The following is a 24,716-nucleotide window of genomic DNA, read 5'->3' as shown; positions in this document are numbered from 1 at the left end:
AAAATTCTGCCGGTTTGTGAACTGAGAGCTCTTCATGCAATGATCTATTTGTTTCCCATTGGTTCTAGGAGAGATTTGAGACACTCTTCAGATGGCTGGATGCTGATTCTGAGCACTTGGTGCAGTGCTAGCCCAGAAAGGGGTTGAAGACACTGAGCACTGCCAAATGTCCGAGGAAGTCCAGAGTACCCTATTCGTGCCCAGCTGAATGAAAGTGTGTTGTGCAGAAGTATTTTGGAGGTAGGAGAATATAAATCTGTATAAATATTAAAATACATCTAGGATTTTCTGGGTGATCAGAGAGTGCACAAAAGGACTGGATCGGTTGTAGATTTGTAGATTTTCCTGATGGACTATGGATCCATCGTCTTTTCCAAGGGATCACATTCCTACTCCCTAACTCAACAAAAGGTCTCATTCAGGCTGAATTCTTCTATAAAAGATCTTCCTTGAGCTGTGGATATCTTGACTGTGGTTATCATTACCCGTTAGGACTGTGTGCCAGATGTTTTTCTTTCAGTACACCCAAAAGGCTTCTTTTCGGAGGACTTTGTAAAGTCAGGGGAAATATTGAGTCGAGAGGAATCAGACCCATACTGTGGAGGAACCCTGGAGACAGTCACGAAGGATGACCCTGAGACAGGCGCTCGTATGCAGTAACTAGATTCAGGTGTGACAGCAGAGTCCTGGGTGAACTACCTACTGTGCCTCATGGGATCCTGTGTAATTCCTGGTGTGCCCCTCCTGAATTTGCTTCCTTATTCAGCATAGATCCAGGGCAGTTCACAAGGGGCTGGTACCTCCTTCTGTAAAGGTTGATATGCTACGGCACAGGCTCCTCACCTGGCTGCAATTGCTTGAGATCTGTGTTGAGAGTGCATTAGTCAGCCATGATCCAGAACTCTCTCTGTGATTGCTCTCATCAGTCATGTGCAGTGCTGAGTGAATTCCATAACTGCCATTGCCTGCTGCAACTGCCCAGAGTAGTCTTCTGGTGCATGGGCCTGCTGCAGCAAGATTTTGTAGACTTCCCTAACTCTAGGCAGGAATAATTCCTGTGTTGGGTGCCACCATGAAAATCTCCCATTAGTCAAAAAAAGAAAAGAAAAAAAGGTGTTTTTTTTTCTTTCTGATAACTTCCTGCATTTCACTGCTAAATATTACCTATGACTATAACCATTCTGTGATGCCAAATTCTGTTATGACATGGACTATTTGGTCATATTGAGCCCAATTATAAGTGAACTTCTTGGAGGAATTTATGCCCACATTATCATTCAAATGATGCCACTGTTGTATCCTGTAATGCATTCTTTGCTTCTTCAGAGCTTCTAGGGGTTGCTGGGAATCCTTGGAATTTCTTGGCTTATAGCTGAATCACTGTAATGGCTGGGCTGCCCCTGTCTTCACATGTCTGTTTTTCCTTTGGGTGTCTATGTCTGTGCCTTCACCTATCCTTCTTCAAGGGCACCAGCCATTGGGTGTAAAGCCCACCCTAATCCATTCTGACCTCATCTTAACTAATTATATCTGCAAAGACCCTATTCAAATAAGGGCACATGTTGAGGTTCTGGGTAGGCATGAATTTGGTGGTGGGGGTGGGATGAGGGAGCGCTAGGCAAACTGGTATATTTCTGGGTCTCTGGCCAACAGACCCAGTCCCTTTTTCAGGGACTCAGTGTCTGCTCCCTAACTAGAGCTTTTGTAAGAATAGTGTCCTGCAGAAGTATATGCAATTCCCCCAGGCTGAAATTTGGAGTTGAGAGTTTGAGTACAGGAAACAGGTTCTGTCCCTGGTACTGCTATAATTAGGTTACCTTTATTCCTCTCTGAATCATTAACTTTGAAAACTGCTGGTTCAGTCGGTGACAACCAGTGATACATCATCTTTAACCAGTCTGCACCACCATAAAAAAAAGAAGCTGCTCAAGTATTAATTTATTGCTCCATGACACAAATGGTGCATCTCAAACAAACTCAGCCAATTTTAAGGATGATTTCTGGGCTGTTTAAAAAGGATTCTTCTGCCAGCTTTTTGAAAATGTTGCTTTAAAGATGATTATTTTCTGTTTCAGGACAAATCCATGAATTTGGCCCATTCATGTTAGCTATACGGAGGCCATACATCTCTTGTCCATAAAACTTGAATACGTGGGTGTCAGAAGTGATTTTTCTGAAGTTAACTTTTCCCATACTTTGAGTTATCAGTTTCTGTCGTGCTGGTGTGCATTTCAGCTGAGGTTTTATTACATTGTGTTGGCAGCACATTATGTTTTTTACACATGGATTTGATTGAGAAATGAAACTGGAATAAGAATGAGGTAGCAGCAGCATCTGCTGCAAGACTCAACTATTGCCATTGTCAATCACCCTGATTGATTAAATATGGTAGTACACATTTTTATTAAAATGAAATACTTCTCTTGAAAAAGGACCATTATGCCAGTAGATGATACAACTCTCCTGAAAAGTGTGCCCAAGGAAGAGCTCTCCTGGTGGAGTAAATAACTGTAGATGGTTGGAACAAATAGAGTTCAGATTAGCTCTGGGTAGTTCTGTAAATTTAAATGATTTTTTTTAATGTAAGGAAGAAGTGAACCAAGATTTTGGGGTACTAAGCCCTCTGGAAGGGTTTTAGTTGACTGGGTCCCCAAACACAGTCCTTCATTTGTTGATGTCCTATGGCCCGCCTGGTTGTAAGGTATCCAGTATGACCCAGAATTTCTCTGAAGTAAGAGCAAACATCCTGATCCACTGAAGTTTCATTTCTCTCATTTTCCATTCAAACTCATTATAGCTTACTGCCATTTTATAAATCTGAAAAACTGACATACAAACAGAGGTGAGAACGGATACACTTGAGAGGGAGAATGGGTGGATTATTCCATTGGTTTGGATGAGGACCCAGCAAACATCATCACTGTCTGCAAAACCCTGAAATCTGGAGTAACTTCAAAAAGGAAGTGGTGAGGGATTGAGTATTAGACCATTAAAAACCCAAAGAGGTGAAATAGGAACTGAGGACTGCTCCCTGGAGGGCAAAGCACTGATTTCATTGAGCCCATTCCATTTTGATGTGGGTGGTTGTGTGTGTGTATGTGTTGCTGTGGTCACCCAGAAGTCTCTGGCTGGGACTGGGTATTCCTGGAGCATCGATACTTTCCCTGGCTTGAGCTAGCCTAAATTCCAGGGAGCCTGTTTAATCGTGATCCCCAGCAGAATGTCTCCTATTGGAATCCATTTAGGACAATAACCCAAAAGGCTTTGCTTTAGAGTAAAGCACAGGGCTTCAGAAGAGGGCTTTTCAGAAAACTAAGTGGGCAATAAGAAAGGAAAAACCTTCGGAGTAATTCCTTTAACACAGAATGCTTCTGCTGCGGGGCTGGTGTCAAGACTAATCTTGCAGGATTGAGATATTTTCAGCTGTATCCAATTTAGGTTTCGGCTTTTCCTCACAGAGGGATTGCTTCTGAAACAATCTTTCTCACTACTCTCCCTACCCACGTCTTCTAAAGCCTGTTTGTAGATTTGAGGATTGCTAACAGATTTTAAGAAGAACAAGAAATCTCTGAAATACCATGCAGCTAAAAGCCAAAAACAGGAACACTTGGGAACTTGACTTTTTTCTTTTCTTTCTTTTGCTTTTCCTTCCTTCCTTCCTCCCTCCCTTCTTAAAATATCTTGTCAAGGGGTGGCCTCCAACTATCAGTCAACTTTCTCTCTGGACTCAGCCATGAAGGATGAAAGCCCCACAGAGACTTGCAGTTTTAAACTTGGAGCTCCCTGTAGGATCCCTAGACCTTCTTTTAGAAAATGACCTCTGTTTATCTGGTTCTTTCTTGGCATCTTGGATCGTATTAATGGCATATCCACAAACAGAGGCCACCAGATGTATGCTAGGATGATAATATCCAGTAAATTATCTGGAAGCACACAGATATCCTGGTTGTCTGGCCAGGAGTCTAAGTTTTGCTATTGTTAGAGGTCAAGAACATGTAGGATATCAGTGACCAGGTAGGCAGCACACACATTAAGGGTCACTCAGATGTGTGGGCAAAAGCAAACCAGAGTTCAGAAGTCCAGGAAGCCACATAAGTGAGGTCGACATAACAGCAATCCAAACATTGTGTTGTAACCTGATTTAGATATAAAAAGCCTGTTGATTAATAAGAGAATGGGTGTCAGTCTTACTACACCTTTTGGCAACTGGCTTAATCTTTCTATATATCACTTTCTTTATCTGTAAAGCAGAGATTAATCACCTTTCTTACAGAGTTGTAGGAGAGATACATTGAAATAATGTTAGCTAAATCTCTTGTCTGACATAGAGAAAATGCTTAACATGTAGCATTTCCACTTTCCCATTTCTAATGCACCGCCCTCAAAGGCAGAGCAGATATGAGCTTGAGAGGTCCTGAGCCCACAGAGCATATGCAAAAGTGACCAGGCTGACAGTGGAACATGGTAAGAAAGAAATGGTCCATTTGGAAGCAAGCCCTGAGTGGGCCAATGTTCTTATGGTAAAAAATTGAGTGGACTTGTGCCAGCTGATTTTTTCCCCTCCTCAATTGCTGACCATTTTGAAGAAGTTTTAGCTGCCCTTGTTTTGTTGCTATTGTTGTTATTATGGTGTATTCCATTTAATTTTTTATTAAAGTGTACCATACTTAAAGAAAGGTGCATCATCATAAGCAGACAACTCGATAAATTTTAACGACTTGAGCACGCTTATGTAATCAGCAGCCAAATCAAGATCAGAATAATTTTAGGGACAGCCCGGGTTGCTCAGCGGTTTGGCACCTGCCTTCGGCCCAGGGTGTGATCCTGGAGACCCAGGATCAAGTCCCACGTCAGGCTCCCTGCATGGAGCCTGCTTCTCCCTCTGCCTGTGTCTGTGTCTCTCTCTCTCTCTGTGTCTCTCTCATGAACAAATAAAGAAAATCTTAAAAAAAAAAAGAACAATTTTAGTACCCTGAAAGTACCCTTCCTGCATCCTTCTAGCCTACCCTACTATTCCTTTTGTTGATAGATGACATACAGAAAACTCTTAAGCCACTATTCTGATTTCTAATATTAGAGATCAGTTTTATCTGTATTTGACTGTATGTAAACATAATCACATATTACATGCTCTTTCATGTCTCACTTTTTCTTTTCTCAGCATGTTTGTGAGATCCATTCATACCATAGCTTGCATTTTAAGTTCATTCATTCCAAATACATGCCTCTAGTATTCCATTCTGTGCATTATAACCCTGTATTCATCCTATTGTTGGTGAACATTTGGGATATTTTCAATTTAGGGTTAATATGAATAATATTTCTCTGGATATTCTTGGACATGTCTTTTGGTGGACCTGTGCACTCATTTCTCTTGAGTATACCCCTAAGAACAGAGTTACTGGGTCAGCTATAGTAGATACTATCAATTTTCTAAAGTGGTTGTACCAATTTACTCTCCCCAGTAATATATGCAAATTTTGGCTTCTCCACATCTTCCCCATTACTTGGTATAGTCTCTGTCATTTTAACCTTTCTGGTGGGTCTAGTGTATTGTGCTAGATTTATATTGTGAATATAAATTTTCATTTTCCGGTTGACAAATGAAGTTGGGCACCTTTTCTGATTGGAAATCTGTAGCTCAAAGAAGCTAGAAGTTCTCTTTGGAGACATACAACTAGCAGGTGATTATAAACAACAGGTCTCCTGATGCTCTATGTCAACACTGTCTCCAGACTGAGGTGTGGATTTAGGCCATAGTGATAAGAACAGTACAGGAAGTGATTCCTCACACTCTACATTGCCTCTTTGTATCTTGAGTAGTATATTCCATTCTGAGCCCTACACTTTAAGAATGAGGATGAACAAGGGTATGTTTAGAGGGGAGTTTGTCCTTGACCAGGTCAGCACTCAAACCAGAAAAGGGAACAGTCAGAAGAACTGGGATTATTCAGCCTATAAGAAGAGGACAGAGGGGGAACCAAAAACTGTCATTTAATTGATAGAGGGCTATCTTCTGAACGAAGGGTCTGGCTTTTTCTGTGGACCTATAAGGCAAAGTTAAAAACTATAGAAATGAAGATTGAAGGTGGCAGGATGGCAAAGCTCAGTCCATCATTATCTGGTTCTTTCTTCTGGCTTGGCCTAGTGGTGGCCTAGACAGTAAGGCCAGGGCAGTCCCCTCACAAGTCACAAAATGTTATCTAATTTGCATAAATTATCTTGAATCTGTAAATAGGGGATACCTAAGAATACAAGTGGCACCTACTTCATAACATCATTTTTCCTAACAAATATTTATGGATTCCTCCAAGCTGCAAGGCCCGGATCTGAATTCTTATTTTTTAAAAAATATTTTATTTATTTATTCATGAGAGCCAGAGAGAGGGAGGTAGAGACAGAGAGAGAAGCAGGCTCCTCATGAAGCAGGGAGCCCAATGTGGGACTCAATCCCAGGACCCTGGGATCATGACCTGAGCTTAAGGCAGACCCTCAACCACTAAGCACCCAGATGTCCCAGACCTGAGTTCTTTACAAAGGATGGATATTGTTACAACTGGAGGTCTCACATATTCACTGATGAATTCTTGAAAAATTGATATTTGTAAAACAAAGCCAATTTGGGCAGAACAGGTAAACAGTCAAAAGAAGGAAGATAGTTTAAGACCATTTGTTATACTTAGGGTGAGTGAGAGATACTGATGACCAGGAGTGGAGCCAGGTTTACATGAGGCCAGTAGAGTTTGAGAGGTCTTGAAGCATATAGAAAATAATCTGATGGCTAACCAAGGGCAAAGTGGGCCAGGCAAAGGAGGTAGAAGGAGTCAAGTGCAAATGCAATGGAGATGAGATCCTTAAGGAAGTGTGAGCAGGGGGGTTGGAGGGAGAGGGTCAGGGAACAAAGGGTTGGAATTATTTCAAAAGGTCTTCAAATTCATATACAATCAAATATTATCTGTAGTTTATGTATAATGTCACACACACAGATGTTTATGCTGAGTTTGAAATATGCACAGATGTTATACTGATTCAGATATCCTTTTTAAAAGGTACTGAATTAATAGTTGGTTTTATTATACATTTTTTTCAATCAGCAGATTCTAAAAGTTACAGTTTCTCACATGTTTGAGTAAGGTTTTTTTTCCCATTAAACAAGTATCTTACACTTGCAGTCATTGATAACTATTAGTCTTGAAATATGATTATTGCTGTCCATTTACAAAAAACTGGAAATACAGAGAGTTAGGCAGGAGAAAGATGATGAACTCTGAAAGGGAATTTGAGTTACTCACTGATCACTCTCAGGCCTGAAAGGAATGCAGAGAGTTCATATTGTACATTCCCTTGTTTCTGGCCAGAGTCAGACCTTCTCCACCTTAGACAGATGAGTCTATCTTGTTCTCCATTATTATCTGGATTTGTTTCCCAAATTCTTTTGAGTGGAAACCACTGCAATGGGTACCATGGGAAATACAAAGGAAAATAAAATATCTTCCTTGCTTTCTGGAAAGAGAAATACAAACTTACTTGGATCCTTTATTTTGAAATCATGTAGCTCTCTCTGCCAGGATGTCTTTACTGAATCCAAGTTTGACCTTTGAAGGACTGTCATGGAGTGGTCCCAGGATTCCCATTTTCTTTCCTATGGGATGACAAAAAGATGCTTGATACATAAAAGACAAAAAGAGCAAGAGGCTAGATGATTTCTATAACCCATTTCTTTACTGTCTACAGCACTATTCCAATAGCATTGGAGAAAATGTAGTAAGGACACTGATGGAGCGTCTCTGGAGTCACAACGATGAGAAAGACATTTTTTCTCTCATTCCCTCTGCACCTGTAGTGTGCACGTGTACACACACACACACCTTGCAAAATATGCACTTGTAAAACAAGCAAATCAGTGCTGGAACAGGCAAGCAATCAAATAAATAACAGACATTTTAAGGAAGGCTCCTATTTTTTCCCTGACAGGGCACACATTAACTTAGCAACAGCTGCTCTGGTGGGAAGACATTATTCTTTGGATTGTCAACAAGTTTGATCCCCTTTCCCATTATCCCAGCATATATCTAGAAAAATTCCAACGTGATATCACTATTTTAGCAGTTAGTTAAGTAGCTGGTGTAATGCAGGAAGCATTCTCTATCCCTTTCCCAGTGGAAGGATGGGGTTATTTCACTTTTCCAAAAGGCCATGAACTCTGCACAGTGAAGCACTGCCATCTCACAAAATAGCATGCCTAGAAAGAAATTTCCCAAAGGTAATAACCTTTGAGCTGAGCTTTAAATAATGAAATCTGCTGCACCTTCCACCCTAGCCAGTGCATATATTAGTAGCTCAATATATGATTATTGAATGATTGAATTCATACACCCCCAAAAGCATACACATATATATTTAGCATAAAGATAATGCTAGATATATACGTAAATGAAAGAGGAAGCATGAAGGTTATTCACAGTTGGTAACAGGATTAGAAATGCTTCATACTGATTAAGCCAAGGAAGGTGAGGAGTTAAATTAGCCTCAAAGGATCAAAAGTCCAGATGTGTTGGGATGAATCCAAAAGCTATTCCATAGGATTGGAGAGGGAGAGAGAGGACTGTTGTTTGGGAAAAATGAGGAACTCAGAGCCTGTTGGAGAAGATAAATGCAAAAGCACACAGACTAGAATATAGTGGGATAAGTGTTAAAATAAATAGATATAGTGTTTTAGAGGCTTATGTAGAATGGCAACTAACCCCATGTGTCTTTAGGTAAGTAAAGGCTTCTGCCAGAGGTTAGCCAGGCAGAGGGTGTAAAACAATGTTCCTGGCAGAGGAAACTACATGTGCAGGGAAGTATAATAAGTTAGGGCAGTGGTTCCTAAGTATGACCACATATTAAAGCCACCTGGAGGACTTAAAAAAAAACAACAACCAATCAACTTCCACTTCTGACTATGATTGACTAGCTTTCATGAGAATATTATTTCCTGACAAATATAACAGTTATATAATAAAAAAGCAACTACTCCTTGAAGATGTTGGAGAATAATCAAAGCATCCAGGCTTTGTGGGGCCAGGATCCTAGAGAAAAGTCAGGCTCAATATTTTCTGGTGGTTTATTCTTAACGTGTTTGTTGATTTATAAGCAGAATAGGGCTGAGAGTCTGAGCAGAAAGTATTTAATCAAAGCTTTTGGTTGTCTCATGGGACTAGCAAGACAAAAATTGGAGTTCAGTGCTACTAAGGCATCTAGGACTTGGAAAATCAAGATCCTGGTGAAAAGAGAACCTCAGGGAGGTGAGCCCAACATTCTCTATTGCTATTAACTTGAGGCATTTACTAATATTTCTAGTTGCATGGGGCAGCATAGAAATATTATAAAGCAACATGGAACTTTCTGCAGTCTCACAGTGCTGGGCAGATAATTATTGGAGTTCAGGACATAACAAACAAGAGGGCCTTGTAAATATTGAGGCTTTAAATTAATACTTATAAAGGCTATACCCTGACATTAAAGGCACACTTAAAATAGGTCAGCCTTTATGAAAACCAAAAATCAAGTCTTGAAGTATCCCAGTTATTACTCCGACAAGGTGACTTTCTTTCTACTTTAACTGCCAGTCTAAACCCTTACTAAAACCCCTATGCAGGAAGAGAACATAACCTAAATCCTCTAAAATGTATTGTACATAATGTCCAGCTTTCAATTAAATATCACTTGGCACACCAGGAGTAAAAACAAGAGAAAGAACAAACAATAGAAACAGACCCACAGAAATTCCAGATATTAAAATTGTTTGGCACTGTCTTTAATTGTAATTAATATGTGCAAAAAAGTAGATGGCAAGATAGAAAATCTCACCAGACAGCTGGAATCTGTCAATAAGAATGAAAAGGAATTTTTTGAATGAAAACTATAATAACTGAAATAAATAACTCAATAGATAGACTTAACAAAACAATAGACATATCAAGAGAAATTATTAGAAAACTTAAGTGTCGGTTAGAAAAGGTCAGGTTAGGATAGAAAAATCACAAAGAGGAAGAAGGCTGAAAACACATAAAAATGTGCATAAGAGACACCTGGGATATGGTGAAAAGTTCTAATCATCTGTAAGTATAAATTCAGAAAGAGAAGAGAGAGAGAATTGAGGCAGAAGCCATCTCAGAAGAGATACTCTGAGAATTTTCCAGAATTAATGAAAATCATCAAATTACAAATTCAATAAGCACAATAAATGCCAAATAGAGTAAATACAAATAAGGCCATACTCAGGAACATTATAGTTAAACTACTTAAAATCAAAGACAAAGAGAAAACCTTAAAAGATGCCATTTAAAATGGACGTCTTAGCCTCAAGGGAACAGCACTAAGACTTATAGTCGACATTCAAAAGAAATGCTGGAAACAAACAAAACAAAGAAAACAACAATGGAGTTGCATATTTATCATGCTGAAAGAAAATATTCCCCATTCTGAAATTCTATACCCAGCAAAAATATCCTTTAAAAAATAAAAATAAAATGAAGACTTTTTATACAACCAGGTTGAGAGAATTTGCTACCAACTGACACAGTAATGGAAATACTGAAAGGAGTTCTTTAAGTAAATGATAAATGATCTCAGATGGAAGTGCAGAAATGCAAGAAGAAATGAAGAGCAGTGCAAAGATAAATATAAAAATTAGATGAATATTTATTGTGTATAACAACTATAAAGTCATGTCTTTGGGGTTTAAAAATACATAGAATTAAAATGCATGAAAATTGTAGCATAAAAGTAGAAATTTGAGTAAGTGGAGTGGAAGAATTCTAAGGTTGTTGCATTTTCTGGGAAATAGTAGATGTATCAGTCTACAGCAGACTGCAATAAATCAAGGATATATATTTCTCAAAATGTGAATCCTGGACTGGCCTCATCAGCATCACTTGCAAACTTGTTAGAAATGTAATTTCTTGTGTTCCTCTCAGGCCTGCAGAAGCAGTAAATCTGAGGTGAAGCCCAGAAAACTACATTTTGGGAAGTCTTCCAGATGTTTCTCATGCATGTGAAAGTTTGAGAACTGCCTTAGAATAACTACTGCAAGTATAATAAGATAATTTATAATTAACAAGCTAATACAAATACAGGGGGAGGGTGGAATAATAGAAATACTTGGTTAGTTTAAAAGGAGACAATAAAGGAAAAACAAAGAATGAGTGAGGCAAACGGACAACAGTAAATAATAAGGTAGAAGATTTTAAAGTCAAATATATCAGTATTTATTTTAAATATAAGTACACTACTCAAGTTAAAAGATGAAGATGATCAAATAAATGCAAAATTCAACTAAATGTTACCTATAGGACACATCTTAAATACAGTTAAAGAGAGATTGAAAGTAAAATGAAGGAAAAAAATATACAGGAAACATTAACCAAAATAATAGATGTAGCTATATTTGTATCAAACAAAGCAGACTTAAAGAAAAGCAGCAATTCTAGAGATAAATAGGAACATTTCAAAATGTTAAAAAGGTCAACTTTACAAGGAAGATATAGCAATTATAAATTTGAAATAGCCTTGAAATAGAGAAAAAATGTGACAGAACTAAGGAAAAAAATTAAAAAGTCTACTAACAAGAGTTAGTAGGAGATTTTAACAGAACCCTCTTAATAATGAATAAAGTAAATAGATGTAATATTACCAGAATTACAGAAAACTTGAAAAACATAACTAACAAAACTTCTATTGGACATTTATAGATCTTGAACCCTGTAACTGCAGAATATATTTTCTTTTAAAGTTTTTATAAAGTAATTACCAGAATAGACTATCAATTGAGCAATAAAGCAAGTTTCAAGACATTTCAAAGAATTGATATTATATACAAAATAGATTCTCTGGGTAGTGAAGCTTAATTATATGTAAATTAAATCCATACTCAAAGAAGAAATAAAAAATTAGTGTATATTTTGAAGGGAATGATAAAAAATTATATCAACACTTGTGGGAGGCAGCTAATGCTGTGCTTTAAATGTCTATCCTTAAAATGTATGTATTAAAGAGTAAAAGAATTAAAATATATTATTTTAACATCTAATTAAGAAGTTAGACAAGGAAAGGCAAATTAAACCCAAAATAGTAGAACTAAGATGATAAGATTAAATTAATGAAACAAAATGCACACATTATAGAAAAAATCAATAATGTTGGAAGCTGTTTCTTTGAATTGACTGAAAGAATTAACGAAGTCTCAGGAGAAGCAATCATGAAGAAAGAGAACACAGAGTACCAGTACGAAGATGGCATCAGTATGAAGAAATGAAGATGAAATCTCTATAGATCCTAGAGACATTAAGAAGTAATGTGAAATCTTGAAGATATTATGCCAGTAAATTTGAAAACTTAAGTGGATAAATTTCTTGAAAAACACGACTTGCCAGTACTGTGCAAAAAGACAAAACTAAAAAATAGAAATTCTATTCTTCCATGTGATCTAATGGTTACATGTTAACCAGTCAACAACTGTGTCAAATAACTTTACTATCTGGATTACCAATGGGTCTGCCTGTGTTATCTCTTGCTCTTGGTTTTTCGTCCTGACAAATAAAAACCTTTCCACAGAGAAAACACCAAGCCCAGATAGCTTTATCAGTGAACTCTCCCAACCATTTAAAGACCAGATAAGATGCATTATTCACAAACTCTTCCAGAGATCAGGAAAAAAGAGAACAATTTTCAGCTTGTTTTCTGAAATCAACCTAAACCTGTACCAAAACTCGATAAGTGTAGAACAAGAAAGGCCAGTTTTTCTCATTAACATAGACTCAAAAGACCTAAAGAAAAATAAGTCCAAAAAAAAAAAAAAAAAAAAAAAAAAAGAAAAATAAGTCCAGACATATACAATGAAGAGAATATTATGACCAAATAGGGCTTATGCTAGGAATGCAAGGTTAGCTTAACATTAGAGAATCAATCATTATCATTAACCACATGAACAAAATAAAGGAGGAAATATATCATGTGATCATCTTAAGAGATGTGGAAAAAATACTTCATAAAAATTGAAACTTTGTTCATTATTAAAATTCTCAGCCAAGAAAGACTAGCAGGGATCTTAGTATGATAAAAGGTATCTAGTTAATGCTAAAATTTTGAAAGCTTTCCTCTTGATACTAGAAATGAGACAAGTGTGCTTACTATTAAAATTTGGACACATCATGATCATGTCTTTAAAATTTCAAAATGAATATATAGATAAATAATTAGAATTCAGAACTCAATTCAGTGAAGACACTGGATACAAGGTGAATAGAAAAATTGTGTTTCTTTATACTATCCACAAATAATTTTTAAAAAGTTTTAAAAATGATACACATTATAATAGATTAAAATTGCTCAATATTCAAGACTATGTCTCCAGAGACAGTAAGACTTAAATTAAAAAACTTTTATTGAGAGATCCCTGGGTGGCGCAGTGGTTTGGCGCCTGTCTTTGGCCCAGGGTGCGATCCTGGAGACCCGGGATCGAATCCCACATCGGGCTCCCGGTGCATGGAGCCTGCTCCTCCCTCTGCCTGTGTCTCTGCCTCTCTCTCTCTGTGTGACTATCATAAATAAATAAAAAAATTAAAAAAAAGACATTTATTGAGAAAAATTAAAGAAGACCTAATAAATAGAAGGATACACACTGTGGATCAGAAGACTTCATTTTGTAGAAATGTCCCCTTTCCCAAAATTGATCTATAGAGTAAGTGTGATTCCATTCAAAATCCCAAGGATTTAAAAAATTGACATGCTGATTCTAAAACTTATATAACATACTATGGGGGCAAGAATAGCTAAGACAGCCTAGTAGAAAAAGAGAACTTACACTGCATAAAGACTTATTATAAAGTTATAGTAGGAGGCACCTCAGTGGCTCAGTGATTGAGAGTCTGCCTTCAGCTTAGGTCATGATCGTAGGGTCCTGGGATCAAGTGCTGCTCAGACTCCCTGCAGGGAGCCTGCTTCTCCCTCTGCCTATGTCTGTCCCTCTCTCTGTGTGTGTCTCTCATGAATACATCAAATCTTTTTTAAAAGTTATAGTAGTTATGTTAGGTGGAATGGCTACAAAAATAGACAAACAGTCTAGTAGAACAGAGTAAAGAATTCAGAAACAGATCTACACATATACGGTTGCTTGACTTCTGTGAGAAAAGCACTACTTCAATGTAGTAAAGAGGTTAGTCTTTGTCAATAATTGGTTCTAGTTTAATTGGATATCCATTTGGAGAAAAAAAATGAACCTACATTGTATGGAAAATTTTTTTCATGTGTATTACAAATCCAAATATGAGAGGTAAACAATAAACATTCTAGAAAATAGCAGAGGAGAATATCTTTCTCCCCTTAGGTGGCGAATATTTTAAAAATCATAACAAAAAACTAATAAAGTGGACTTCACTAAAATCATTAAAATTAAAAGCTCAGCTCATTTGATTCAGCAAACCACAACCATTAAAACAAGGATATCAGAAAATTTTTGGATGGTAGCTATGTTTCTGCAAAATGAACAGTTTAGTAGGCTAATGAATAAGATCTAAGTTGTCCAGCTACAGCAGCAGCAGCAAGATGCCCTATGATTTTTCTGACTTATTTCTGATATTTTCAAGATGCAGTAAAAGTTGCACTGATTTGGGGTTTGAATAAAAAGAACTAAGAGACACCAAAGGTACTGAACAGAGGAGCCACAGCATGAGAGAAGATATTTGCAATACCTATGTCTAACAAAGAACTTTGGCACATAGAATAAAGACCTACAAATCAACATGTAAAAACAGACTGCTCCGCCACAAAATAGGGAATGGTCTGAGCGACCAACAAGTGTATGGAAAGGCCCTCAAGTTCATTAATTACCAAGGAACCTATAACCACAATGTGATACAACTATACAGCCAACAAAAATGATTAAAATTAAAAAGAGGGGATCCCTGGGTGGCTCAGCAGTTTAGCGCCTGCCTTTGGCCCAGGGCGCGATCCTGGGTCCCAGGATCCAGTCCCACGTTAGGCTTTTGCAAGGAGCCTGCTTCTCCCTCTGCCTGTGTCTCTGCCTCTCTCTGTGTCTCTCATAAATAAATAAATAAATAAATAAATAAATAAATAAATAAATAAATAAAATATTTTTAAAAATTAAAAAGAAACTCAAAATACCAATTTTGGAGAATGTAAAGCAATGAGAGCCTTCACATACTGTAAGTGGGAGTGTTAATTAGTACAACACCTTGGGAAACAACTTGACATTATCTGCTAAAAGTGAACAAATGTATATCCTTTGATTCAGTAATTTTATTCCTAGGTATATATGTGTAAATATGTGAGCACCAAAAGAGATGCCAAGAAAGTTCGTAGCAACATTATCAAAGAATACATATTACATGATTCCATTTAGATGTAGTTCAGAAGGAAAAATTAATCTATATAACAGAAGGAAGAACAGCAGTTACCTGGAGAGGAGGGTGGGTAATGAATTGGGCGAGGCAAAAAGATTTCTGAGGTGTTAGCAATAGCCCAAGTCCTGATATGATGGTAGCACAGATGTAGTCATCTTGAGGTCAGTAGACCTGAGTTTGAATCTGACTTATTGCAGGTATAACCCCAATACATTGCTTAAACACTGCAAAGCCTCAGTTTTCTTCATTTGTAAAGTTCAGATAAATAAGATCTAGTAAGGATTCATAAAATAGCAAAGGAAAAGCTATGCCCTGAGTGAGATGCTCCCCAGCTAGTTGTTCCCTTACCTCCCTTTGTATACAGTGTCTGACTTTGTTGGACAAGATGCCGTGGCCAATCCCTGTGCTCCCCTACCCTCCACGGTGCATCAGTGAGGCATTGTTTATGAAAGGGTTTATCCCGTAACGGGCTGGCAGCCGTCTATACAGTAGGGATAAAGCCAAGGGCTATTCAACAGAGTTAAGATATTTAACTGGACTGGGGACCAAACCTATAACCTTGACCTCACTGTGCTGGGCTGCAGGCTGTGTACACAGCACGTATGCCTCAAGTGTTAGGAATCTTTCCTAGTTCCAGCATGGCCTCTCAGATGCAGATAGATGCCTGTCATTTTTCTTCATTCGGTATCTTGGAGTAAGGGATGAGGCAATGATATGGAGGGGTGCTCCATGCATTTGGCTGAATCCCAGTTTGCAGGATTGGATTTTACCTCCCTCAACTCTCCCTGCAATTCCTCTTGGATCGAGTGTCCTTGGCTTCCTGTCCTAAACTGCTGGAGGGTGAGTGTTGGGCAGCTGTGAAACATCTGCCACCGCATTCCACCTTCATTAGAGAGGTGGACAAAGTGATATATGTGTGAATTTTTCCAATGGCGTGTATGTTTGTGTGCACTTGTATAAAATTTCATTTTAAGGCCCTTTCTGGAGTCTCAGGGATGAAGAGCAGCATGGAGTTGATGCTATCGTTATTACAGTGAGCCCCTGATATGACGTTGGCAGATATAATATTTCCCAGGCATATAACGTTTTTCATTTAAAGAGGCAGCCTAGAGCACATTCCAACTTGAAAGATTTTCCTTTCTGGATGGTGGTTTCCTCCTCCAAGTCCTTGGGAAAATGTTGCCACATTTTTTTTTACCCAAATGATTGACTTCCTGGAAAAGAACATATAGAGCTCTTGTAAAGATTTAATTTTTATGAGTTCTAATTCTTTCCGGAAAACGGATCACTACCAAAGGCAAGTCTATGGTGTGTAGAACCCCAGCAGGAAGGCTTAGGCAAGAACTAGGGGTGCTGCTTGGTGACAGTGCTGGTGATGCATTGTGGGCTGTGGAACTCAGGCCAGCGGGAAGATGTGTCTCCAGCAGACTCGGTTTGAATTTTGGCTCTATCTGTTCTTAGTTGGGCGTCCTTGGGCATTTTATCTCATCCCTGAAAGCAAGACCACAATATTTGATCTACAGGATTAAATAAAATAGTGTACATTAGTGTTTCCTGACTGGGACCATCTTGTTCCCCAGGGGACATTCGGCAATGTTGAGAGACCTCCTTGGTTGTCACAGCTGGTGTGTGTGTGTGTGTGTGTGTGTGTACGGGTGGGTGGGTGGGTGTGCAGCACATGCACTGTGTCTGCTGGATGAGAATTCATTCAACTTCTTGCTCCCAAACCTGCTGACCTATCTTACCTGTACCTCTGAGGCAGACACTACTATTTCCAAACTAAAGCCACCCCTTTCTTCTTTGCCTTTGGAGTCTTGATTTTGCCTGGGTGGAGATGCCTTCATTTTGGGAAGTGGATCCAGCCTTGGTCTGGGAATGACTCTTAAGTCCCAATTTTAGGTAATATGATGTATCAAGAAGTCGTCTTCTGGAGGGCTTCTAGAATATACTTTTCTTTCTTTTAAGGGGGGCGGTTATGAGAGGAGAAACTCTGCCCATCACCAACCCCTGCCTCCTGACTATGAATTGGTCATTTACAGATGTAATGCTTAGAGCTTCTGCAGCCATCTTGCAACCATGAGGCAAAGGTGAAGCAAATCACAGGGTTGTTAGTTCTGAGCCCCAGCACCATTGAGGTGCTTAACTGATTATAGTGAATAGCTACCTCCTGACTTATTAAATCTGAGTTTAAATCACAATCCTGGAGGATTTACTGTTATTTGAGCCTGAATGATATTTCTAACCAATAGAACATCTTTCATTTTTGTTCTAGTGAAATACCTCCTGGATCCTATCTCCATCCATTCTCTTCAAGACTCTCCTCTATCATTGTTTTCTTCCTCTCTTCTATATATATATTTAAAACTTTTCTTCCCATTGTTTTTTTTTTTTTCTTACTAAGACATGCTTGAGACTCTCCCACCTTAAAAAAAATCATTCTCAAAACCCTCCCTGTACTTATTCCTGTCTAGGTACTTCCTTATCTTTCATCTTAACTGTCATAGGAAGTTCCTGGTATTTTGCCTGTACTTGCTGTCTCCTCTTCCACCTCCCATCTGCCTCTCAGCACTGGCAATCTGGATTCCTCTGGAACTTGCCCAGTCACCAAGACTTCCACTTTCCCCTCTCCAATAAATATATCTAAAGTCTTATCTCATCATGCAACACCCTCTCCCTTCCTGGCTTCTGTCACACTGCACTTTTTGTAGGGCTGTCTCCTGCCTCTCCAGCTCACTGTTAGTCTCCTGAATTGAGTCCCTTATTCTGCCCACCTCTTAGGGGGTTGGACAACTATCGTTGGATAGCTCCCAAGAACCTCAGTCTTGACATATCCAAAATTGATTTCAGTATCTCATCTTGAAACCTCCTATCAGTCATTGGTGCCACCTTTTACCTAACTGCCTAAGGCAGACACCTGGGGACCACTGCTGATATCTTTCCTTTGTCACCGTCCTCCAACCATTCATGAATACTGTGAGTCATATTCTCATGTACCTCTCTCTGCTTCCCCTCATCTCCTATAGTCTCTCCTTTAGTTAATTTCCCGGAAGTCTTTCCTGGCTTGTTTCCTCATCTCTATCTTGCCCTACTCCAACTCATTCTGCTTTCTAGAGTGCAAATCTGATTGTGTGTGTCACTTTCTTACTTAAAATTCTACGTTGATTTATATGGTATGGTCCAAATTCATTACCATGATTTATGAGGCTCTGTCTTCTAGTCACTTCTTCCCTTATACTCTCTGAGAAAGTATAGGTCTCAGCCTATAGGAGGTTTCTAGAAACTTCCACCTCCAACACCTCTGCCCCACCCCACCCCATCCGAGATGACTTCTACTTGTCTCAGAAAACTGCCACCTGATTCTAACACACCTGCCTGGATTAGGAGTCACTCCCATATGCTCCGCCCCTCACCTTGGAGCCCTGAGTCCACAGAATCCAAGTCAATTCTTTGTGTGTCTGTATCCCTATTGAAATGTAAGCTCCATGAGTGTAGGCTTTGCAGTGACTAGTTCACCATTTGTAGATGCTCATTGAATGTTCATGGAGTGACAAGAATACAGGATGAGCAAATCATAATGGACATGTCAAAGGTCCTCCTTTGTACGATGTGAGTGACCTCTGCCTCTGCCAGTGACTTTCCTTCCTTTTCCACATCTCCCTTCCCTGCCCTATTTCCAACCCATCTCCTTCTAAAGTCCACATGCGGTCTCTGCCCACTTTCAAGTTTGTTTGATCTTATCACGTTTCATTTAATCCTCAGGACAATTGTGAGGCAGCATTATTACTTTCGTTGCAGAGATAAAGTTGAGAGGGATGAAGTACACTTCCAAAGGTCACACTGCTGAGAGGGTCAGAGTCAGGGTTCACATGCTTTGTCTTTCACACCCTGTGCTCCTCCCACCACAGTAATCTTGGATGGCTGTTTTAGGTGTTTCATTTACAATACTGTTTAGCTGTTCATGAGAATTCATTGTATACTGCTCTCTTGAGTGTTAAGAAAACTGAACTGGTCTTTTTATAACCAGTATGTTCTCAGGAAGTGCTTGTTGGCTGACAATTCCAACTTAGAGTTGCTTGCAGGTTCTGGGCAGAGGGACAGGCAAGAGGAGTGTTCTTTAGGGCTGGTGCCAGTTCTCCATCCTTCATCCCTGCAAGAGGGAAAAATCTCTCATTTCCAATTCCGTTGCCAGCCCAAAATGGGAGCGTAATAAAGGTTAGTTGTCTTCCCTCTGGCTCTCATGAACTTTGATGAATATCCTTCTAAGAACCCTCCTCCTAAGACAAGCTTTCCTGAAATTTGCATGGCCTAGAAACTTAACTTCCAACTTTGTGTTTCTGAAGCTTCGGTCATGGTTAGGTGCTCTGTGTTGGAGCCCTAGGACTTTTGTACAAGGCAAATGGTGGCCCAGTCAGTGTCCAGGGGGCCCTGGAGGAGAACATCTCCAGCATTTGGATTCCACAAGATCCCCTAAGAAACGTAATATGTCTCTGTCATCACTGTATTTCAAGAAAAAGCTACAATTGATTTTCTCCTTAATATTCATGTGTCCATTTATTTACTCATTATATATATATATATATATATATATTTTTTTCAAAACAATGGCAGGCTTTTCATGATCCACTGGGAAATACAGATCACAAACAATTACAATGACTGGAAGAATTCTGGGGGTGGAGGGTTAGGAAAGCCTCTCTGGGGGAAGTAATGACCTGGCTAAGATCTGGGAGATAAGAAGACGTTATCCAGGTGCAGTGTGGGAAGCCCTATGGCAGGCATTGGAAGGGGACTCAAGAGAGACCCAAGTGTCAGTTTCTGCCTTTCAGAAACTTAAAATTAAGTTCAAAGGGCAAAGCAGCCTCCTATGATATGGTTAAGAAACACTGTTGAGTGGTTGCTGTTAAGTGTCCAAATGGATGAAATAGATTTTAAATTCCAGTAAGGTGAGATCATTGGATTTCTGCAAGCTGGGAAATGGAAGATATTTCAGTGTGATGAAGGGAAGAAGGCTCAGGAGGACAGCATCACCACCTCAGGCTATCTCTTGAGGAAGTGAGTTCCATATCAGTAGAGGTATTCAAGCAGGTCCAGAGGGCCACTTATGGGTAAGGTTAGGTGGTCAGAGGAGGTGACAGAAATTATATACAAGGGAGACCAGTGTACTCTGAATTTCAACTGTTCAAATGCTTCTCATGATTTTTGCTATACTTCAACCTCAACTTTGTTGTTATATAGTAACTGTTTTAATTAAAGAGATATATTTAAAAGGAAGCTAGTACAGATCTACATTTACAATATAAATTGCTCTCACATTTATTAAGCAGAAGTGGCAAGATGTAAAAGCATGGTGGACCCACCACTTGTGTAAAAAGAAAATATATATAATATCACACACACACACACACACACACATACACACACACACATACACACACACGTATCACCCATAAACTAGAAAGCATAAAATAAGCTGGTAATGCTGATTACCTCTGGAGAAGGATGCTTGCAGACCAGAGCACACATTACATATTCAAAGAAAAGAAATGAATGAATGAGTGCCCAGGTGACATAGTTGATTGAGCATCTGACTTTTGGTTTTGCCTCAGGTCATGGTCTCAGGATGCCGAGATTGAGCCCATGTCAGGCTCTGCACTCAGCATGGAGTCTGCTTCAGATTCTCCCTTTGCTCCTCCCCCCACCCTCACTCTCTCTCAAATAAGTAAATAAATCTTAAAAAAAAGAAAAGAAAAGAAATGAATAAGAATCATTTTAAAAAGCAATGTCACTTGTGTTGCCATTTTGATGAATGTGGGCTATGTAGCCACAGAAAGAAGATCTGAGTAGTAAACACCAAGAGGCTACCTTTCTTTCTTTCTTTCTTTTCCTAGATTTTCTAAAGTTTCTCCAGAGAGCATATACACGGTTTTTTATTTGAAAACTGTGCTAAATGACCCTACTGGATAAGGGAGAACAATGTGGACAGGTATCAGAGGTAGGAGGAAGCAGCAAGAGCTAGTCCATGTACTTAGAGAGTAGGGGTGAGAAAACCATGGCTGTGAAGATAGTTGTGATTCAACAGACTTTCAGCCTGATGGGAAAGGTTGGAGCAGGCACTGGGTGAAAAGATTCCAAGCATGGTATTGGAAACCGACTTCAGGGATGCCTGGGTGGCTCAGCAGTTGAGCGTCTGCCTTCAGCTCAGGGTGTGATCCTGGGGTTCTGGGATTGAGTCTTGCATTGGACTCCCCGGATGGAGCCTGCTTCTCCCTCTGCCTATGTCTCTGCTTCTCTCTATGTGTCTCTCATGAATAAATAAAATGTAAAAAAAAAAAAAAAAGAAAGAAAGAAAGAAAGAAAGAAAGAAAGAAAGAAAGAAAGAAAGAAAAAAGAAAAGAAACTGACTTCGAGGTCCTATGGTGAACAGTTGTGGGGTTGTGAGTGGCTTTGGATGAAGAAGGGGTCTGGGGGCTGAGAGCAGAGTAGTGGGATGGGAATGCGGAGGCTGGAGAAGGTGCAGGGCAAAGAGTCAAAACTGAGCCAAGGTGGTGGTGACAGGGTGCCAAGAAGTTGACAGGGCCACTGAGTATACAGTCCTGGTGCCACCTTTCAATTTGCGGTTATACACATAACCCAATAGCTGGGCACGGCGGCCCTTGGTTGGCACTCAAGGAGGGGGGCTGGGCAGAGTGAGGGAAGGCTTAAGGGTAATCCAGAAATGAAGATGAGAATGTGCAGGGAGGTAGCAGGGGCTTAAGAAGCATCCTGCATTGGAGTGAGCTGGGATTTAGATAATGATGAGGACTGGCGGCCAGTCTGGGGAAGTCCGGCTTGAGTGAGCTTGTGTCCTGACTGTGGAGGTTGTGTGGGTGGTCTTCCCTATGAGCACAGGAAAATGTGGAACGCATGGGGTGCCTGCTGGTCGGCACCTGACAAATGAGGTCACTGTTAATCTGCGCATCACTTAGTCCTTCCTGTTCCAGTGGTAGTGGGCATGACACACTTGAGGAAATACTGGCTGGGGTGAAGGTGGGACAGGAGGGTCTGGAGATCACAGAGCACCAGTAGATGTATGATTTCAGGCAACCAGAGAAAGCCCTAGGGAACTGGAATATTCAAGGTGAAGGAGGGCCTGTGGTTTCTGGAGATGGAGACAGCAAGAGTGAGCACAATCTGGGTCAGGTAGGGCAATGGCTACAATTTGATTTACTGAATAAATGAATGATGCTCCTGTGTGAAGGGTGTGAGCAGCAGAGAGGGTGAGAACATGGTCATCCTTCCTCTTTTTATCATGATGAACGGAAGGGGATCCCATCGAAGTGGAATTTAATAAAATCGACTTGGCCTTCCACCCTGCCCCAGACTATTGGAAATTCCAATTCATACAAGGCATTGCTCTCAGCCTTATTAGTGTCTTTGGAAATAAAGTGAAAGGCTCTTAGAAACCTTGAATTTGAGGTTCCAAAAACATTCTTTTCCATAGTTCTATAAACCTAACCGTGTATTTATCTCTCTGTTTGGGATTCCATCAGAGATGAGTGTTTCATCCTCTGTTCAGGAGAGACAACAAGAAAACACATTTTCCTTTTTCCTAATTTCCTTTAGAAGGAAATGACATTTGCCTATACAGTTCTATTTTTTCCTTTTGGTTTTTAATTATAAAAAGCTTCTCGCTGCTGATTTATTATATAGGGAAAAAATTGTGTCTTTGAGACCCACTGCACTGTAATTACTTGAGTTAGCACTGCAGGTATCTATGCAGAGGCCAACAGTCAATTTTGACTCAGAATAGATAATACACGGACTGCTATTAAGTTTAATGTAGATTAATGTGAGTTGCTTCCCTTTTCACGTATGTATGCAGGTACCAATAATTAAGATTAATTTCCACTAGATAGAATGGCCTTCATTGTGCACAGTGCCAGAAAATGCTTCTTTAATAGCTGTTAATTGGATATATTTGCTTTGATGGTGAAATCCTGATTAGTCTTGTTACCCTGAAAACTCCCCTTCTTGCTCTCCCCCCCCCCAACCCCCGCCCATTCTCTAGGAGAAAAAGAGATTGACGATGCAAAGTCAGAGCTTTGGAGGTGATGAACTCCTTTGCACCACCTAGCCTAAAGCACCCATGCACTCCATCTAAGAGAATCAGCCTCAGCCCTAGGTGCTTCCTCTTACTGAGTGCCTACTAAGTGCTAGGTACTTTATTTCCGTGTATATTTTTAAGGGCAGTGCCATGAGTTGGAAATTACTATCTTGTTTACACAAATGAAAAACTTGTGTTTCCTCCATGTTAGGGCATGTGCGTGCTTCACACACCCCGGAAGTGATAGGATGGGGGATTTCCAGTCTGGTTACTTTCTGACTAAATGCAGAAAGATCTCAAAAATTGCCAAGGGAGGACCATTATCAGCAGCCCTGCTGCTTTTCCATTTTCTTGTTGCTATGAAAGTCTTAGAGCCTACATGGAAATACCATCTCCCCTCTCTTCTCTGTGTCTCTCTTCACTATTATTTCCCTTCCTTCTTGGATTGCCATGGTTCAAGACCAAACAGAGAGAAAACAGAACTCTCAGAGGTGATCAGAAGCACCCAGGCCAAAGCCCTTTTATTTCTTCAACAGGTTTTAAAGACTGGTTTATGTGAGGCAAAGTGAAAGGATGGTAATAGTTCTAGAAATAGGTCTTATTTCTCCTTAGCAATTAACCCCCTCTCCATTTCCCTTCCCCAATGGGAGCTTGCTTCCTTATATATCCGTGTTTTTCACATGGCAGAGGTACTCTTACAAAAAGCAAAACTTCCTGGTAGCAATTACCCGTGACTAGCTTCTTCCGGCTAACTCCAGTGGTATTTGGTGGAGGGAGCCCCAGGAGGAGGAGAGGAGGCTCCAAGATGAACTTGACCTCTATTTTGCTTAGGTTTGGTAGAGTCTCTACAAGACCCGAAATGTGATTTGGGGTGCCTAGAGAGAGGTATAATTTTGGGTGCCCAACTTGCTGCTCTCATGTGTCTCCATGGAAGGTGCTCGCCAGGAGAGCTAGGTTGCAATCTTGCTTCTGCCACGGATGAGCTGTGTGATCCTGGTTAGCTTACTCAACTGCTCTGAGCCTTTCCCTTCCTCCTTAGACCACCTGATTCCCAGGGTTTGTTGTTTTGTTTGGTTTGTTTTTTCAGAGGAGAAATGAGATAATGCATGCTAAGCATTGCACTTAATGCAGGATTTGGCACATTTGATGAATATCATTTTTCTTTTCATTTCTGGGGATTGTGGCCTTACTGACATGTTTAAGGAGAAGCAATAAACTTTATCACGTTT

The 24,716-nt window shown here is 39.7% G+C and overlaps 1 long non-coding RNA gene across 14 annotated transcripts in view; it reads right to left on the bottom strand.

Moving 5' to 3' along the window:
- The window catches only part of LOC102151623, a 44,512-nt gene that overhangs the window by 11,243 nt on the left and 8,553 nt on the right, over window positions 1-24,716 (bottom strand). For 7 of the 14 annotated variants that reach the window (XR_005374093.1, XR_005374087.1, XR_005374091.1 and 4 more), the window contains one exon: window positions 7,528-7,642. This is a non-coding gene — a long non-coding RNA (uncharacterized LOC102151623). The other 7 variants (XR_005374096.1, XR_005374092.1, XR_005374089.1 and 4 more) reach the window with 6 other exon arrangements.

This window comes from Canis lupus, chromosome 19, assembly GCF_011100685.1.
Source record: "Canis lupus familiaris isolate Mischka breed German Shepherd chromosome 19, alternate assembly UU_Cfam_GSD_1.0, whole genome shotgun sequence".
NCBI lineage: Eukaryota > Metazoa > Chordata > Mammalia > Carnivora > Canidae > Canis > Canis lupus.
This window is presented reverse-complemented; position numbering and strand designations above follow the sequence as displayed.